Consider the following 20,361-nt stretch of genomic DNA (forward strand, 5'->3'; position numbering starts at 1 on the left):
AGTGGCAACTGCCACGGTGAGCGAGCGGGAGAAAGAAAAGGGAATTGGATTTGGCAGGGCAGCTGGAAGTTAGGATTCACGATTTTTAGAGGGAACTGGCGAACGTGCTTTGAGATTCGGTTTTGCCATGTGTCAACAGCTGGAGAGGGTCTCACCATCGCTCCGTGCGACCCAGGTCGCATAGGATTACTAGTAGAATGCCGGTGCGTTGCTACGGACTACAATGCATAAAAATGAATCAAACAAATAATTAACCTCGTCTTCAAGGCCAAAACTTATTTCTCCCTCGTACACCCGGCCATGTTTGGACATCAAACTGGCTCCTCAAAATCCAACATGTACAGTCCGGGCTTCACCAATCCAACCTATATGTGAGAAAGAAACATGTTTGTCCGAACTATTCACCATGTTGTCTCGGGAGGTCCCACAAAACCCCCATCTCACCACACACTTATCCCTTTACCTACCAGGCCCGTCCCTTCCCGCTCGGTTTCCCGTCGTAGCGGAACATTCTTCTTTCAAACCGGATGGCCACAAACTTGCAGACCTCAGACTTCTCTCTTCAATAACATTTCCTCTCACCACAATCTCCTCTCGGCTCCTGCAGCAGGTTGGGGCCATGGGGCATCCTCCCACGTAAGGTGAATAAGAGATACAAATATCTACATACACAACGGTAGAGGTAGATGCTAATGTAGCTAACCGGTGTCAGTCCGCATCTTCAGCTCAGGTCCTCACGTGAACACTTCCTTTTGTCCAGCCTCACTTGATGATTTTCTCATGCTCTCTGAAGCAAACAACGCCATATTCTCATTGATTAGCACTTTAGGGGATTAGTGAGTGATTTAAGAACTGAACGAGAAGCTAGCATGACATAGTTGATTGGTTGTAGTACATCAATGACTTTCCTCGACAATTAAGCATCCATATATGTTAGTACTACTGAAGGCTGACCTTGACATAAACATGTCCATTACAGTTGCTAGCTTCTGCCAGAATCCAAAGTCATAGTATTTTTCTTGGATCTAACCAAGGGTTGAACTGCAGTGCAATGTCACGCTATAGGCACAGTTCACGATGTTGCTTCCCTCTCCTTCCTTCCCTTCTGGTCCACATTGCTCCCTCATTATCTTTTTTCTGGCTTTCTGCCACCACTGCCATCTGCATAGCCTTCATTCTACTTTGGAATAAGTATATTTTTCGTCCCTCAACTGTTACGATAGTTTAGAAATAGTCCTTCAACTCTAAAACCAATAAAATCTAGTCCCTCAATTGTTAAAACTGGATATTTTTTGTCCCTCAAACTGCTTTGGATGGTTTTGTGTTGACATGGTATGGTTTTGACCGTTGACCTCGCCACCTCATTGTCCACCTCACCTTCGTCTTCTTCCCCTCTCTATCTCTCTCTGCCCACGGGAGCACCTCGCCACGGCCCACGTGCGTCTGCTCCGGCCGTGGCCGCTGGCAGCCGTGGGCCCGTGGCCTCGCCTCTATACAACTATGCTCCTCCGCCTCGTTCATCTTGCACAAACGTAGTTAGCTCTGATTGATACAGCAAGACGCACACGTTTAGAGCAGCAATCAACTTGAACAATCCACCAGTGCGAAGCTAGCTAAGCTAATTGATTTACCACCAGCCAGAATCGCACCACTCCCATGCACGCAGCCAACCGGCTGGAAACACAACACGCACACGAAGGCTGGCTATGAATGCCAAAGGCTCGTCTACATACTGGTTGTCAGCACCACGACGGCATTCGACGCTCCCGCGAGCCACGCAGACGTGCTCAGCCTGCTTCTGCTGCACACGCCGGAGCCCGAGGTGGCATGCACAATGGCGTCCGGCATGTGCTCACCGTAGATGTGCCGACACTGGCTTCCAGGACGTGGTCACCATGCCCTACTTCGACGAGAGATAGGGAAGGACGAGATGACAATGACGAAGGAAGCTGTGCATTCGGTCTTCCAAGGCGTGGCCTCGCCCTTCTTCTTTCTCCTGGTCTTCCTTTTTTCCCATCTAGTGGGTATTCCGTCGAACAGTTGCCATGCGCCAGCGTCGAGCTCTGGCCCGTGGCCTGCTGCGCTCCCGGTGCATGACGCAAACGCACTTGCCGGAGGTGGAGGAGCTCAGGGCTTGCACGCACTCCGCGGTGGCGGCATAGGCCGTCCAACCCTTAGAAAAAGTACAAATTATAAGAATTGCAAATCTAAAATAAATAACTAAAGAATGAGACTGGATTTTCAAATCTCGTACACACACAAATTTGCAATTATTCATCTACTACTGGAATTTGGATTTATTTTATCGGACGAGCACGCCGTCCACGAGGACGGCGCTTCGGTTGTCGTACTCATGTTGTGCGTCCTCAGTGACAACGTCCACTGTTCCACCGTAGCCCCCGTCGTTCTCCGTGTCGGAGTTGCTCCAGGCGAGAAGCCTCTTGTCCCAGTCCATGCCCCTCTCAGCGAAGGCGAAGGAGAAGTGCGCGTGCTTTCCACTACACGAAGCACGCGGAGGTGGCGGCCGGAGCAGACGCAGGCAGTGAAGTGCTCCGGTGGGCATAGAATGAGAGGGGGAAGAAGACCAAGCTGAGGTGGACAATGAGGTGGCGAAGTCAATGGTCAAAACTATGCCATGTTAGCACAAAACCACCCGAAGCAACTCAAGGGACCAAAAAGATCCGGTTTTAAAAATTGAAGGATGAGATTTTGCTGGTATTAAAGTTGAGGGACCATTTCTAGACTATCAAGAAAATTAAGAGACGAAAAATATACTTTTCCCTTCTACTTTTCTTCAAGGTTTCGTGTGAAAAGTACGAGGGCGCTGGCACACACTACAAATAAAATTCTCAATAATTAAGTGTCATCTCCAGGATACCAACATCAAGTATTTTCTACGAACTCTGCTCCTAAATAGAAGACATTTTTGCAGTTTAAGGGTGTATTTGGTAACAAAAAAGCATGAAATCAAATCAGAGCATCCAAAATGGAAGCCTATCATAAATTATTGAAGAATCCAAATCACTGCCATGATTCCACAAGGAACTGATCAAAGTGTCGACATATCTATCATAAAGTGTTTCATTTCTGTCATACAAAAATTAAAATAGCTCAACAAATGAAGTCAGAAGCTGAACAATGGAAATTAGTTAATATATTAGCGACAAGAACTTTTCTTTTTACTAGCAAGATTTAATAATCAAATGATCACTTTCATATGCATTCTCAAAATTTTAGAACATGTTCTTCCTATACGTAACAGTTGACTTAGTACAAAATTCAGTAACCTTTTAAAAACTTCAACTATCAATCCTAAAATTCAATATTACCTAATAACCTGAACTTCGACAATGATTTTTTAGAACATCATCAATAAGAAAACCATCTTCAATCTTTGATAAATCCCTAAACTTATTCAATCACGAGTCATGTTGCTCCTCCTAGATATAAATAGACATGAGAGGAGCACTTTCACCTAGATCGATTCCATGGGCGTTTGGGTAGTCATGTGGACCTAACACGGTCACACGGTCAAATTAGATATGACAGGGATTTTTCTTTCAAGAATGAGTTGTTCGTGCTTTTATTGAGCTCAGACCAAGAGGAAATTGCAGCCAATAGGAAGAGAACAAAGAAGCTCTTGTATGCACACACCTGAGATTCAAGAATGCTCATTTCCTTACTCCAGCCCACATAATTTGTTCTTAGAATCCTGCTTGAAAACACGAGCTATACTTATTCTTCTCAATATGAATGGAAGACAATACCAAACGACAACTTTAACCTGAATATCCGGGCTGGAACGAAACAATGCTTGTCTAGCTAACACACTCGTACAATAACTGAACACTGTAAAAGAGTGACAAAATATCTCTCTCAAAAACACAACCCATACCTGAATAATCATGGCGAAGTACATATCTCTCCAGAAAGAGGTCATGTCACCAACGGACATCTGTTACTCGTTCTGCATAGCAAAAGTCACAAACATACAAATGATTATCACATTCACTTCTGACTACAATATGTTGAAACGACCGAGAGAGAGAGAGAACTCACCACATTTTTTTGTAACAAAAACATCATTACATCCCAGTCAGCACAATTTGTTTGTTTGTTTGTTTGTTTGTTGAGTTCTACCACATAAAGCTAATAACCAACATATAATCTAGTTTTGTTTCACCTTTAATAGTAAAGGGAGAACCTAGACGAGAAATAATTTGGTGTGGAAGATGATGCCGCATATCATAGTAGCTAGCAGGAATGTCGCATGCTTTCATCCAAGTCATCTATACTCATAAGGCTTGGGGATGATGGATGAGCATGTGGTATAATCCTCCCCCCTTTAAAACACATGGTTAAAACTAAAATATATCGGAAAGAACTATGGATATTAGATACGATAATCTAGCATGACAAACTGGGCACAAAAAATACAATTCACAATACACCACAATAACTATATTTTTATAAAGCGAATATATTAATATCATGAAAATACTAATTACACCTAGCTTCTGCATCAACAAGATGTCAAAAGACCACAAACGAGATAGTTGCTTCACTTGTATTAAGCAGAAAATGGTGTGACATAGTTACATGCTTGAGAAACCGTACTTGAGATGGACGTACATGACTATTGCTAGCAACAATGCTGTTGTTTTTTGTACAATATGAAGAAAAGCTCTATTGATAGAAACACGAGGCAAAACAACCTTTCTTTGTTACTCCAACTGAAGAAGTAGGAAGAGTATATAAACGGCATGGCATATCTAACCAATAATCTATGAATTGCGTTTTTGTGGGACAGTAACACAATTCCAATGCTAGTGATGTACTTGATTGTTGTTGCTCAACACCAGGTAAGCTGAGCAAAATGGAGGTTTCCTCTTTGCAATACCAAATATATTGCAATAATAAATGCCGATAACGTTAGGGGAACATCCATGCGGCCGTAGTACCTATGCAAATATCAAGAGAAACATCAAAACTCGAAGTTCTAGCCATATTAACAGGAACTGACAACCAAATGTAGCAGTCCTTCCCTCTTAAGCAACCCCTCCCCACCTCAATTACATGTGCACACAAAGAAAAGCATATAGCGTAAAATATTATGATAATCTGAAACAATGTGACGAAGCTCTTATCTAGTAAAAAATGCTACGAAGTGAGCTGAGGCAATCAAGCAACATCTATAAGTTGATACCTCAGAAGTATACTTAAATGCACTGATACTTCTGACTCAATAAATTGAGTAATAAGATGGGGAATTCAATGATGAAATGGTAATCCGTGAGGCCTGATTCTCACCGTGTCTAGTGATCCCACGATCAGAATGGTAAGTATTTGCATCAAGCTAAAGCTACAACTTCTAGACTGAAGGTTCCAATGTCGACATTTGACTTAATTGCTACCTTCTTGCCTCTAAATCAAGAATTCCCAACCAATTTAAAGAGTGAGTGAGCCAACACAATATTTACTGGTGGCTGTCATCTCAAGAACCCAGGTATGCACTATGACCACTTCACAACGACTGCGAGCATACCTAGCACATTTATACCAAAAATTGTGACTAAATACCACATAAATTACAGTAATCACAACAAAGTTCTAGTACACTGCAGTATAAAAAACAACAAATGTGGGGCTTCCTTACAACATAAGGATGGGCATGAGAGCGCAGATGCGGAGCAGAAGTGGGACACGTAGCGCGTCGGAGGGGTGCCGCCGCCAACGGCGGTGCCACGGACGAGCCTGAATTGAAGTACTCGTGGTCACCGGGACGGACTACGACGGTCATGGCGGCGGTGAACACCCAACAGCAGGTGACCACGCCGTCGCCCGCGCTGCTGGACTCGTCTTCCTTGTCGACCTCCCATTGGCCGCCATCTATGCTACCAGGACGCGCGACACCCCCGATCTTGGGCGTTGTACATGGCGTCGATGGCAGCCATATTTTGAGGGGCGGGGGCGACGCGTGGAGAGGCCATGCCCTGATCTTCCGTATTCTGGCAAAAGGGTACGCCAATAGGGTGACCCTGCTCGCGGACCACATTACCCACCCCAACCAGACGACCGTCATCCAAGGTCGATATATTCTGGATGGGGTGCTAGTTCTCCATGAAGTACTCCATGAGGTCCGGTCCAGACACCTCAAGGCTGTCTTCCTGAAGATCGATTTTCATAAGGCTTACGACACTGTTAGCTGGCCCTTCCTTCGGGAAGTTCTCCTTCGGAAAGGCTTTAATGACCGGTGGATCTCTAGGGTAATGCATATGGTCTCCTGTGGTCGCACTATCGTGAACATCAACGGTGAGATTGTCCCCTACTTCCCCGCTCTATGTGGGGTGAGGCAGGGCGACCCTTTCTCCCCGTTCCTGTTCAATATGGCGGTGGACGCACGGGTTGCCATCCTGGACAAGGCTAAGGCGGCGGGCCATATTCGGGGGCTCGCACCCCACTTGGCCAATGGTACCGGCATCTCCCTGCTCCAGTACGCTGACGACACCATCATCATGGTTGAAGGGTCAGACGCAGACATCGCTAACCTTAAGTTCCTCCTCCTCTACTTCCAACAAATGTCTGGCCTCAAGATCAACTTCGACAAGAGTGATGTGATGGTGATGGGCTACTCTCCGGCTGAGGCTCGGGACATTGCCAACCACCTGAATTGCCTCCTTGGGTCCCTTCCCACCACTTACCTTAGTGACTCTCGGCTTACTGTTGCTGATCTGCGTTCGGCAGTTGCCAAGTTGCAGACGCGCATTGAGCCTTGGCAGGGTCGGTGGTTATCAAAGGCGGCCCGGACGATTCTCATCAACTCCTCGCTCTCCAGTCTCCTCTTGTTCCTCATGAGCTTCTACGGCCTTCACGAGACCCTTCACCACGAGATCGCCAAGGTTCAATCCCGCTTCTATTGGGCCGGGGACAATAACAAGCAGAAATACCATATGGTTAGTTGTGTTGGAAATATGCCCTAGAGGCAATAATAAAATGGTTATTATTATATTTCCTTGTTCACGATAATTGTATATTGTTCATGCTATAATTGTGTTATCTGGAAATCATAATACATGTGTGAATGTATAGACCACAACATGTCCCTAGTGAGCCTCTAGTTGACTAGCTCGTTGATCAACAGATAGTCATGGTTTCCTGACTATGGACATTAGATGTCATTGATAACGGGATCACATCATTAGAAGAATGATGTGATGGACAAGACCCAATCTTAAGCATAACACAAGATCGTGTAGTTCGTCTGCTAGAGCTTTTCTAATGTCAAGTATCATTTCCTTAGACCATGAGATCGTGTAACTCCCGGATGCCGTAGGAGTACTTTGGGTGTACCAAACGTCACAATGTAACTGGGTGACTATAAAGGTATACTACAGGTATCCCCTAAAGTATCTGTCGAGTTGACACGGATCGAGACTGGGATTTGTCACTCCGTATGACGGAGAGGTATCTCTGGGCCCACTCGGTAATGCATCATCATAATGAGCTCAATGTGACCAAGTGTTTGGTCACATGATCATGCATTACGGTATGAGTAAAGTGACTTGCCGGTAACGAGATTGAACGAGGTATTGGGATACCGATGATCGAATCTCGAGCAAGTAACGTACCGATTGACAAAGGGAATTGTATACGGGATTGATTGAATCCTCGACATCGTGGTTCATCCGATGAGATCATCGTGGAACATGTGGGAGCCAACATGGGTATCCAGATCCCGCTGTTGGTTATTGACCGGAGAGTCGTCTCGGTCATGTCTACGTGTCTCCCGAACCCGTAGGGTCTACACACTTAAGGTTCGGTGACGCTAGGGTTGTAGAGATATTAGTATGCAGTAACCCGAAAGTTGTTCGGAGTCCCGGATGAGATCCCGGACGTCACGAGGAGTTCCGGAATGGTTCGGAGGTGAAGATTTATATATAGGAAGTCCAGTTTCGGCCATCGGGAAAGTTTTGGGGGTAATCGGTATTGTACCGGGACCATCGGAAGGGTCCCGGGGGTCCACCGGGTGGGGCCACCTATCCTGGAGGGCCCCATGGGCTGAAGTGGGAGGGGAACCAGCCCCTGGTGGGCTGGTGCGCCCCCCATGGGCCTCCCCCTGCGCCTAGGGTTGGAAACCCTAGGGATGGGGGGCGCCCCACTTTGCTTGGGGGGCAAGTCCCCCTTGGCCGCCGCCCCCCCTTGGAGATCCCATCTCCTAGGGCCGTCACCCCTCTAGGGGCCCTATATATAGTGGGGGGAGGGAGGGCAGCCGCACCAAGTCTCTGGCGCCTCCCTCTCCCCACGTAACACCTCTCTCTCTCGTTGGAGCTTGGCGAAGCCCTGCTGAGATCACCGCTGCTTCCACCACCACGCTGTCGTACTGCTGGATCTCCATCAACCTCTCCTTCCCCTTGCTGGATCAAGAAGGAGGAGACGTCTTCCCAACCGTACGTGTGTTGAACGCGGAGGTGCCGTCCGTTCGGCGCTAGGTCATCGGTGATTTGGATGACGACGAGTACGACTCCATCAACCCCGTTCTCTTGAACGCTTCCGCTCGCGATCTACAAGGGTATGTAGATGCACTCCCCTATCCCTTGTTGCTAGATGACTCCATAGATTGATCTTGGTGATGCGTAGAAAATTTTAAAATTCTGCTACGTTCCCCAACAGTGGCATCATGAGCTAGGTCTATGTGTAGTTTCTATGCACGAGTAGAACACAAGTTGTTGTGGGCGTTGATTTTGTCAATTTACTTGCCGTTACTAGTCTTATCTTGATTTGGCGGCATCGTGGGATGAAGCGGCCCGGACCGACCTTACACGTACGCTTACGTGAGACTGGTTCCACCGACTGACATGCACTAGTTGCATAAGGTGGCTAGCGGGTGTCTGTCTCTCCCACTTTAGTCGGATCGGATTCGATGAAAAGGGTCCTTATGAAGGGTAAATAGAAATTGGCATATCACGTTGTGGTTTTGGCATAGGTAAGAAACGTTCTTGCTAGAAACCTATAGCAGCCACGTAAAAACTTGCAACAACAATTAGAGGACGTCTAACTTGTTTTTGCAGCATGTGCCATGTGATGTGATATGGCCAAAAGGATGTGATGAATGATATATGTGATGTATGAGATTGATCATGTTCTTGTAATAGGAATCATGACTTGCATGTCGATGAGTATGACAACCAGCAGGAGCCATAGGAGTTGTCTTAATTTATTTATGACTTGCGTGTCAACATAAACGTCATGTAATTACTTTACTTTATTGCTAAACTGTTAGCCATAGTAGTAGAAGTAATAGATGACGAGATAACTTCATGAAGACATGATGATGGAGATCATGGTGTCATGCCGGTGATGATGATGATCATGGCGCCCCGAAGATGGAGATCAAAAGGAGCAAATGATATTGGCCATATCATGTCACTATTTGATTGCATGCGATGTTTATCATGTTTTACATCTTATTTGCTTAGAACGACGGTAGCTTAAATAAGATGATCCCTCACATAATTTCAAGAAAGTGTTCCCCCTAACTGTGCACCGTTGCGAAGGTTCGTTGCTTCGAAGCACCACGTGATGATCGGGTGTGATAGATTCTAACGTTCGAATATAATGGGTGTAAGCCAGATTTACACACGCAATACACTTAGGTTGACTTGACGAGCCTAGCATGTACAGACATGGCCTCGGAACACGGAAGACCGAAAGGTCAAACATGAGTCGTATAGAAGATACGATCAACATGAAGATGTTCACCGATGTCGACTAGACCGTCTCACGTGATGATCGGACACGGCCTAGTTGACTCGGATCATGTATCACTTAGATGACTAGAGGGATGTCTGTCTGAGTGGGAGTTCATTAAATAATTTGATTAGATGAACTTAATTATCATGAACTTAGTCTAAAATCTTTGCAATATGTCTTGTAGATCAAATGGCCCACGCTAATGTTGCCCTCAACTTCAACGCGTTCCTATAGAAAACCAAGCTGAAAGACGATGGCAGCAACTACACGGACTGGGTCCGTAACCTGAGGATTATCCTCATAGCTGCCAGGAAAGCATATGCCCTTGATGCACCTCTAGGTGAAGCACCTGTTTTCCCTGCAGAACAAGACGTTATGAACGCTTGGCAGACACGTAGTGATGATTACTCCCTGGTTCAGTGCGGCATGCTTTACAGCTTAGAACTGGGGCTCCAAAAGCGTTTTGAGCAACACGTAGCATATGAGATGTTCCAAGAGCTGAAAATGGTTTTCCAAGCTCACGCCTGGGTCGAGAGATATGAAGTCTCTGACAAGTTCTACAGTTGTAAGATGGAGGAGAACAGTTCTGTCAGCGAGCACATACTCAAAATGTCTGGGCTGCATAACCGCTTGTCTCAGCTAGGAGTTAATCTGCCGGATGATGCGGTCGTTAATAGAATCCTTCAGTCGCTCCCACCTGGCTACAAGAGCTTTGTGATGAACTTCAATATGCAGGGGATGGAAAAGACCATTCTCGAGGTATATTCAATGTTGAAATCAGCGGAGGTGGAAATAAAAAAGGAACATCAAGTGTTGATGGTGAATAAAACCACTAAGTTCAAGAAAGGCAAGGGTAAAAAGAAGTTCAAGAAGGATGGCAAGGGAGTTGCCGCGTCCGGTAAGCAAGTTGCTGGGAAGAAGTCAAAGAATGGACCCAAGCCTAAGACTGAGTGCTTTTATTGCAAGGGAAACGGTCACTGGAAGCGGAATTGCCCCAAGTACTTAGCGGAAAAGAAGGCCGGCAATACCAAAGGTATATGTGATATACATGTTATTGATGTGTACCTTACCAGCACTCGTAGTAGCTCCTGGGTATTTGATACCGGTGCAATTGCTCATATTTGTAACTCAAAACAGGAACTGCGGAATAAACGGAGACTGGTGAAGGACGAGGTGACGATGTGCGTCGGGAATGGTTCCAAGGTCGATGTGATCATCGTCGGCACGCTACCTCTGCATTTACCTACGGGATTAGTTTTAAACCTCAATAATTGTTATTTAGTACCAACTTTGAGCATGAACATTGTATCTGGATCTCGTTTAATGCGAGATGGCTACTCATTTAAATATGAGAATAATGGTTGTTCTATTTATATGAGAGACATGTTTTATGGTCATGCCCTGCTGGTCAATGGTTTATTCTTATTTAATCTCGAACGTGATGTTACACACATTCATAATGTGAATGCCAAAAGATGTAAGGTTGATAATGATAGTCCCGCATACTTGTGGCACTGCCGCCTTGGTCACATTGGTGTCAAACGCATGAAGAAACTCCATGCAGATGGACTTTTGGAGTCTCTTGATTATGAATCATTTGACACGTGCGAACCATGCCTCATGGGTAAAATGACCAAGACTCCGTTCTCCGGAACAATGGAGCGAGCAACCAACTTATTGGAAATCATACATACTGATGTGTGCGGTCCAATGAGCGTTGAGGCTCGCGGTGGCTATCGTTATGTCCTCACCCTCACTGATGACTTAAGTAGATATGGGTATGTCTACTTAATGAAATACAAGTCTGAGACCTTTGAAAAGTTCAAGGAATTTCAGAGTGAGGTTGAGAATCAACGTGACAGGAAAATCAAGTTCTTACGATTAGATCGTGCGGGAGAATATTTGAGTCATGAATTTGGCACGCACTTAAGGAAATGTGGAATAGTTTCACAACTCACGCCGCCTGGAACACCATAGCGTAATGGTGTGTCCGAACGTCGTAATCGTACCCTATTGGATATGGTACGATCTATGATGTCTCTTACCGATCTACCTGAAAGTGCGTTATATCGACTAGAGGAGGGGTGAATAGGCGATTTTTATGAAAGTCTTCAAAATGTGGAAGTTATGAAGACAAACAGCAGAGATATGCCTATTACTATGCAGCGGAAGTTAGATTACACTAGACAGGCCATGGTCAAGTATTCAATAGAGTGAAAGCACAATGACAAGTAGCTGCAGTGTAATAAGGATCATGTAGGAAGAAGTTATGAAGCCAAACAATCATACAGTTACGTTGTGAAGACAAAGGATATAGCAGGCATGTAATGGCTTCACAATGAGTAACAGTAAGTAAAAGGAAGTGAAGATGAAACCAGTGACTCGTTGAAGACAATGATGTGTTGGACCAGTTCCAGTTGCTGTGACAACTGTACGTCTGGTTGGAGCGGCTAGGTATTTAAACCTTAGGACACACAGTCCCGGACACCCAGTCATGAACACGCAGCTCAGGACACCAAGTCCTCACCGTATTCTCCTTGAGCTAAGGTCACATAGTCCTCGCCCAATCACTCAGGTAAGTCTTCAAGGTAGACTCCCAAACCTTCATAGACTTCGTTCACTGGCAATCCACAATGTCTCTTGGATGCTCAGAACGCGACGCCTAACCGTCTGGAGGATGCACAGTCCTCAAGTGTAATAAGTCTTCAGATCACTCAGATAAGAAGACTTAAGTGATGCCCAATTTACTCTGGCTCTGGGTGGTTAGGGCTTTCTCCTCGCTAGGAATTTTCTCTCAAAGGCTTCGAGGTGGGTTGCTCTCAAACGACAAAAGCCGTGCACTGAAATCTGAGCAGCCAACCGCTTATGGTTGTAGAGGTGGGCTATTTATAGCCACTTGGCAACCCGACCTGATTTGTCCGGAATGACCCCGGGTCACTAAGGAACTGACACGTGTTCCAACGGTCAGATTTCAAACTCACGCGACAACTTTACTTGGGCTACAAGCAAAGCTGACTTGTCCGGCTCTGGACAAGATTCGCTCTCATTGTCTTCACTCGAAGACATAGGTTTTTGGTTTAGGCATCACTTCAGTCATTCTGACTGGTTCTCCTAGACCCCACTTAACAGTAGGGTGGTTCCTATGACTCAACATAAGAGAAAAAGAATTACGAAAGATCTAAGTCTTCGAGCTCCATTGGCTTCATAACGTGTATTCTCTTGTCATAGACTTCAATGTGAATATCTTCATATACCACCTTTGACTTCAATGTCTTCATATAATTTTAGGGGTCATCTCTGGTAGTAAAACCGAATCAATGAGGGACTTCTACCTGTGTTATCCTACAATTCTCACAAACACATTAGTCCCTCAACTAGGTTTGTCGTCAATACTCCAAAACCAACTAGGGGTGGCACTAGATGCACTTACAATCTCCCCCTTTTTGGTGATTGATGACAAACTAGTTGAAGTTTTCAACGGGGAATATAGTCTGTGAAATTGTAAAGGATAAGGAATTGTCTTCATAAGTTGCAAGGGCTCCCCGTGAAGATGTGCATATAAGTTAATTTGCTTTTGGAATGCAAATGCACATGGCAGGTTGTACTTGTGGAGATCCACTTCAGCTTATGATGACAATCCACTATGCATGTGAAAGTATATGAAGATAATGACATGCATAATGGAAAATGGACGTCTGCAGAATGAGATAAGTGCAGAATTTATCGTCGCACATGCGGAATTTATCTTCGCAAAACAGGGTGGCAAACAAGTAGCAGACGACCATCTGGTTTAAGTGTTACAACTCATAAGAACCAAATGTAGCAAAAACGAGAGTTGTAAGCACGAAGCAAAATATAAGGCACCCGCCCATATGAACCCGCTTGAAGACTATCAATCTCATATGCTTCTCCCCCTTTTGTCAGTAATGACCAAAAAGGTTTGAAGACATAGAGTCTCTACTCGTTCCCATGAGGAGTAGGTGAAGTAGCAGGGTTGTTGGCTGTTGTTTGGTGGTGCAGAAGAGCTTGGAGGTGCTGAAGCAGGTGGCGGTGAGGTAGCATCGTCTTCCTCCTCAATGATTCTGGCAGTGACTGTGGCAGCAGAGGAAGAAAACTCAGAGTCTTCAAGAGATGGAGTCCCCAGCAGCATAGCTCTTCGAGGAGGTGTGGAGTCAAACTTGAATCTCTCAGTGAAGCCATCCTCTTGAAGATCAGCTTCAGAAAGCATCATCGTTAGCCCTTTCCATGTGCGGCGACAGGTTTCATGGGCAACGAAAGCGTTCTTGGTGGCAAGATTTCGGATGCGATTTACATCCACCAAGAGGCTCTTCATCTGTCTCTTCAACCAGTCATGATGCCTATCCTGCTTTTGATGAAGGGCCACAAGAAGCTCTCGGTCGTTGAGAACACGAGTGCGCTTCTTGGGTCTTGAAGCAGTGGCACTGTCAGTGGCTTCAGTTGAAGCAGGGTGTGGTGCACGTGTAGTGCCAGCCAAAGGATACACCCTAGAGATGGCTTCAACACCTTCAACGTTCTGAGTGAAGCTCTGGTGTTCTGCATTCTGAAGACTCAAAGGTTGCTTGGCAGGCTCAGGATATATAGCTTCAGCAGAGGTATCCACATCTGGCAAGAAGATCCGATGGTTGCGGGCTGAGGGCCGATATGAGATTGCAGAGTGAAGCTTGATCAGTCTCATTACCCAAGGAGCATAAAACTTCAAACCAAGTAAATCTGAGCCTGATGCAGCAAGTTGGCGTATGAAGAAGTCTTGTGCGTTGAAGCATTTGCCATGAAGGATACAAAATATCGGAGTCTTCATTGCACCCTCGATCTTGGCATTTGGAGAGTGCCCTTTGATAGGCCAGAGAGTCTGCCGGATAATGTGATAGATGGTTCTGGACAGGTACTCAAAGTCTTCAACAAAGAACTCTGTTGGATAAGGAGCATCGTGGGGCAATGGCTTCATCATGGAGAGCATCTGACTCATATTCGGTTCAGGCCTCTGGAATATGCTCTCAAGAGCTTCAGTGTGTAGTGGACAGCCTTCCTCGAAGAATTCGCCAGGAGTGGGCAGGCCGGTGAGCTCAATGATATCAAATGCATTGGCTTCGTGATGGACATTGCCGGTCATCCACTCCAGGGCCCAAGTCTTCGGATCTCTGTTGTATCCTTTGATGTGGAGGGTGGCATAGAATTGCAGCAGAAGCTCTTCATTCCAGTGCTCTTCATCAGTTACAAACTGCAGCAGACCCACTTGCTTGAAGCAATCCAACGCTTCCTCTAAACAGGGCAGACCAACAATGGCTTCAACATCAAGGCGCTTGTGCGGGAAGATGCGACCTTGGTTGTATAGGATGCATGAATAGTAGCTGCACTGAGGATAGCTCCAGAACATATCTGATGAAATTCTTTCCCTTGAATAGGGGTTCTTGGACCTGTTGAAGAACGTATTATCTGCCTTGAAGCTATTGATGTTAAAGGAGCCAGGTGCTGATGCAGGACCTGGGAACCTCGGCAGCCTTGGGACTGGCTTCTGGACATGAGGCATGTGCTCAACATGGTAATCAAATTGAGGACCTGCAGCAGACTCAGGAACAAAAGTGTCTAGATCAGTAGCTTCGCTGTCTTTTGAAGCTTTTGGTGGGGAGGGCTACACATTGGCTTCAGTGTTGGTTGTGGCAGCCTCAATATTTTCAGCCTCCGCTTGACTAGATGGAGGGTCGGTCACAAGCACGTTCTCCTGGAGAACTGCTTCTTGGTGGAGCATAGGAGTGGGCTCTTGTGGTGCTTCTTCTGCGGCTGATGCAGCCGGAATGTTTTCAGCATAGACTTGAGGCCTTGGACCTTTGCGAAGCCTGCGGAATGCAGACGACGCCTGTGTGGTTGGAGTGGGCTGGGCCTCATTATCTTCTTCCTCTTGAGGGCGATCCGCCCATGAAGCATCCTGTGCAATTGGCGTCAGTGGACGACCAATGCTGATGAGTTCGCTGTGTTCTAATTGAGGAAGGGCTGCATCATCTTCTACATTGTCATGATGACCAATGTCTTCAGCAGCGATGGGATCAGCTGCTGGAATGTCTTCAGGAACAGGAGCCTCTGTGGAAGCAGGCTCATGCACCGTCAGTTGACGTTCTGCGTCAGGGTGAACCATAGAAATAGGTTCAACTATCAAGGGCTCTGTGGGAGCAGCCCGAGATTTCTTGGTCTTTCTCTTTTTCTTGCTGGGGGCAGTAGGAGAGGCTTCAGAGCTTTTCCTCTTCCTGGCTTCAGCCTCAGCAGTTCTTGTCTTCTTGAGCTCTGAAGCTGTTGATCGGCTCTTTGGCTTCGAGCCAGTCGTTGCAGTTGGGAAGACAAGCGGAACTGCTTCCTGCCTTGGTGCCTCTTGTTCAGCTGGAACAGTCTTCTTCTTTTTCTTTGCGGCCATCTTGGGGTCGATGCCAGGACGCCCAAGTGCCTTGCGCTTCTCAGCCTCATTGTAGGCCTGCACACATCTGTCTGCCAGAGTCTTCATTCGCTCCCGCGAACCTTGAGCTTCTGCATGCTTCTTTAGAAAGTTTTCCTTTAGTTCGTGCAGCATGATCTTGAAGCTCTTCACCTCTTGCACGCTGAGCTTGGCCATATGCTTCTTGAACTGAGCCTTTTCATGATCAATTTTCTGCTTCAGTTCAACAATGCACTGGGCAATTGCAAGTTCTGAAGCAATAGCGCCTTGGAAGGCGACGCTAAGGCCAACGGACAGCTGCAGATCTTCGAAGCTGATGTTTGGTGTGGCAAACCATTCGTCGATGAAGTTGTGGATGATGGCGACATCAAAGAGAGGCAAATTTTTGAAGATTTCAGCTTCTTCTTTGCTATTGATGAGCTGCTCGAGAGCGTCATCTCCAAGATCTTCATCACTTGACAGATCAATGGCTTCGCTGCGCAGAATGGCAGCAGCTGTGAGCTCTTTGCCGGTGTGTGGCTGAGGCATCTTGGCCTTCTGGGGCTTGGAGACGCGGGATACGTCTTCAGACTGCACACTGTCTTCAGGAGGTGCAGTTGCCAATGGCTTCGCCCTTGAGATTTTTGGTGAAGGGGCCGGCTTTGAAGCTTTTGGCTTCTTCGACTGCTTTGGCTTCGGTACAACAGGAGCTTCATCAGACTTAGAGTCAGCTGGAGGGTCATTCACGGCAGTCCCTTGGACTAAGATGCGGGTGATGAGGCCCTCAAGGTTGGCATACGGACCGATGATATTGGGTTCTGCGTCGCGTGTGCCATCTGCCCTTGGTGCGGAGGGACCAGGGTTGAAGTCTAACCCCAACTTCTTCTTGTTCTGCTTCGCTGAGTTCTGGGCAAACTGGAAGTTGCGCTTGAACAGATTGTCGTCACGACACCAGAGTAGTGATGACGGATGTGCTTCAGCAGGCTGTGGTCCTCGGACCATGCATGGGTAGAAGCCTTGAGCAATGGCTTCATCTCTGGTCCTGGGTATGAGGTTCTTGTAAAGGATGTCCCCCCACGGTCTCTTGATGGCACTTTTCTCAGCATACTCCTGGGTGATGAAGCGGTATTGGAACCATTGTTCTGCCCAATAGCGTCGAATCCATTGGATTCGGGTCTTGCACTGACCATAACTCTCTTCAGGATCTGTTTTGTACATTTCTGCCAGTTTATCAGGCATATCCTTGGATGTTCCTCCACGTTGCTGTCTGCCCCCCTTCCTTGCTGCTGTTTCTGAAGCCATAAACCTTAACTTGGAAGGCTTCAAGACGTTCGAAGGCTTCAAAGGCTTTCTTTTGCTGGACCAACAGAAACTGGCTTCAGGAGAATTTATGTGATGTTGTAAGATCTCTGCAAATGAATGCAGACTATGAGAACCAAAGGATTCTCCCACGGACATGTACTTGTGACAGCATTAAGGTGTGAGGGAAGGAGAAGAGGTCATATGCATTCTCAGAAGGTTTTGAAGATTAATCAGTTTAGAAGACATTGACCTCATCGTGCGAAGACATTCACTCATAGATAAGAAGTTGGTTCCAGATTTGTACGAACCCACAGATCAGTACAAGTGAGGAATCTAACTACTTCATGAAGCACAAGTGAATATACTAGGCATGTTATGAGATGCAGATTGAGAGATCTAACTTGTGTGAAGAGAAACTTCTTATGGTAGAAAGTGACAGAACCATGAGATCAAAAGGGGCTGTAAAAAGAAGTTTTATTTACCACACTTGGAACTGCTAGACGGAGTGGGAGATGATGCCGAGCAGTTAAATCCTCCGTGCCCTAACTTGGCGACGGAAGACACCTACGGCGATGGCGAAGAGGACGATGTCCGCGATCAGCGTGAAGACAGCGTCGGGGAGGTTGCGGCAGCGAAGCGCTTCATCGCTGGCGTCGTCGAGAGCTAGCGGTGGTGCTAGGGTTCGTGCGAGGGTGGAAGAAGGAGATAATGACCGCGGTAAGTGTGAATTTATAGGCGCAGGGGCGGCACTGCGCTATTACTCAGGTGCCCCCGGCGATTCGCATTTGAGTAGCACGTGGCCATCGTGCGGTATTTTGGGGGCAGTTCCACATCCCACGCACGCCTGGATTGTTGGGCGGTCGTTCCTACTTCTCCGGATTTTATGTGGAGGAATGAGCATTGAAAACAGACTTTATAGTTGTCTCTATATCTTCTGCTGACAAGGACGCAGTGAAGACATTCGACAGTTTCAATAGAATGCATATGACTTGGAGAGATAGAGTTTGAGATAGAAAGCATAGAGAAGTTTGGGGTCCGATCACATTCACTTAGTTCAAAAGATTCAGCACGAAGACATAGCTATAAGTGAATGTTGTAGAGGACATAACACTAGCATATATATATATATCTATAGTCAACACAGTGAAGATAATCATGAAAATATGTTCGAAGAGAAACCAAATGTGAAGACATTGCAAGGTAACGCCATGAGAGAAACACTTCAAAATAGAACGTTTGGTGGTGGCGTTACCCATCGTATAGGAAGTATTAGACCCAGACACGGCGCACAATTATCGTGGCGCTCCGAAGTCAAATTCCACATTAATGTATTCACACTTAGAATGTATGTCTTCATTGATTGAAGATATACTTCACTTCGTGTGTTGCACATCTAAGTCATCAATATGCATAAGGGTTAGGATGTGTGCCTGATCACAGGACATTTGAGGATTCCAGGATATTTAGCTCACACCGTAACTTGCAAAACCTCTTCTCATCCAAGGGCTTGGTGAAGATATCTGCCAATTGCTCTTCAGTATTGACGTGTATGATATCAATGTCTTCCTTCACAACATGATCTCTGAGAAAGTGATGATGAATTTCAATGTGCTTTGTCTTCGAGTGCTGAACTGGGTTGTTGGCAATCTTGATGGCGCTTTCGTTGTCGCAGTAAAGTGGCACTTGCTTCAGATGAATGCCATAGTCCTTGAGTGTTTGCTTCATCCACAGAAGCTGAGCGCAGCAAGATCCAGCAGCAATGTATTCAGATTCAACAGTGGAGAGAGATACACAGTTCTGCTTCTTTGAATACCAACATACAAGTGATCGTCCCAGAAAGTGACATGTGCCTGATGTAGACTTGCGATCAACTTTGTCACCAGCATAATCAGCATCCGAGAATCCAACCAAATCAAACTCCGAGCCCTTTGGATACCATAATCCTAGAGTTGGGGTGTGAGCCAAATATCGAAGAATTCGCTTCACAGCTAAGTGATGCGACTCCTTTGGTGCCGCTTGAAATCGAGCACACATGCAAACACTAAGCATAATATCTGGCCTAGATGCACATAAATAAAGTAAAGAACCAATCATGGAGCGGTATACCTTTTGATCGAACTCTTTACCATTGTCGTCAGGACCCAGATGATGTTTGCATTGGTGTTGTGAAGCCTTTGCTGTCTTGCATACCGAACTTCTTCAGGCAATCTTTGAGATACTTCTCTTGAGATATGAAGATTCCATTGCGTTGTTGTCGTATTTGAAGACCAAGGAAGAACTTCAGCTCCCCCATCATGGACATCTGATATTGCTCTTGCATCATATATCCAAACTCTTCACTGTACTTCTGATTTGTGCAGCCGAAGATAATGTCATCCACATATATTTGGCACACAAACAGTTCACCATCCTATGTCTTCGTGAAAAGAGTGGGATCCAGGGAACCAGGTATGAAGCCTTTGCTCTTCAGGAAGTATTTGAGTGTGTCATACCAGGCCCTAGGGGCTTGTTTGAGGCCATACAGTGCCTTGTTGAGCTTGTATACCATGTCAGGATGTTTTGGGTTTTCAAAGTCAGGAGGTTGTGCAACATACACTTCTTCTTCAATCTTGCCATTGAGAAAGGCACTCTTCACATCCATTTGATATAGAAGTATGTTATGATGATTTGCATAGGCCAGCAGTATGTGTATGGCTTCAAGCCTAGCCACAGGAGCAAATGTTTCATCGAAGTCAATGCCTTCTACTTGAGTATATCCTTGAGCAACGAGACGAGCTTTGTTTCTGACAACTTGACCATGCTCATATTGCTTGTTGCGGTATATCCATTTGGTGCCTATTATATTGTGCTTCCGTGGATCAGGACACTTAACCAGTTCCCATACATTA

This window comes from Triticum aestivum, chromosome 6A, assembly GCF_018294505.1.
Source record: "Triticum aestivum cultivar Chinese Spring chromosome 6A, IWGSC CS RefSeq v2.1, whole genome shotgun sequence".
NCBI classification, from domain to species: domain Eukaryota; kingdom Viridiplantae; phylum Streptophyta; class Magnoliopsida; order Poales; family Poaceae; genus Triticum; species Triticum aestivum.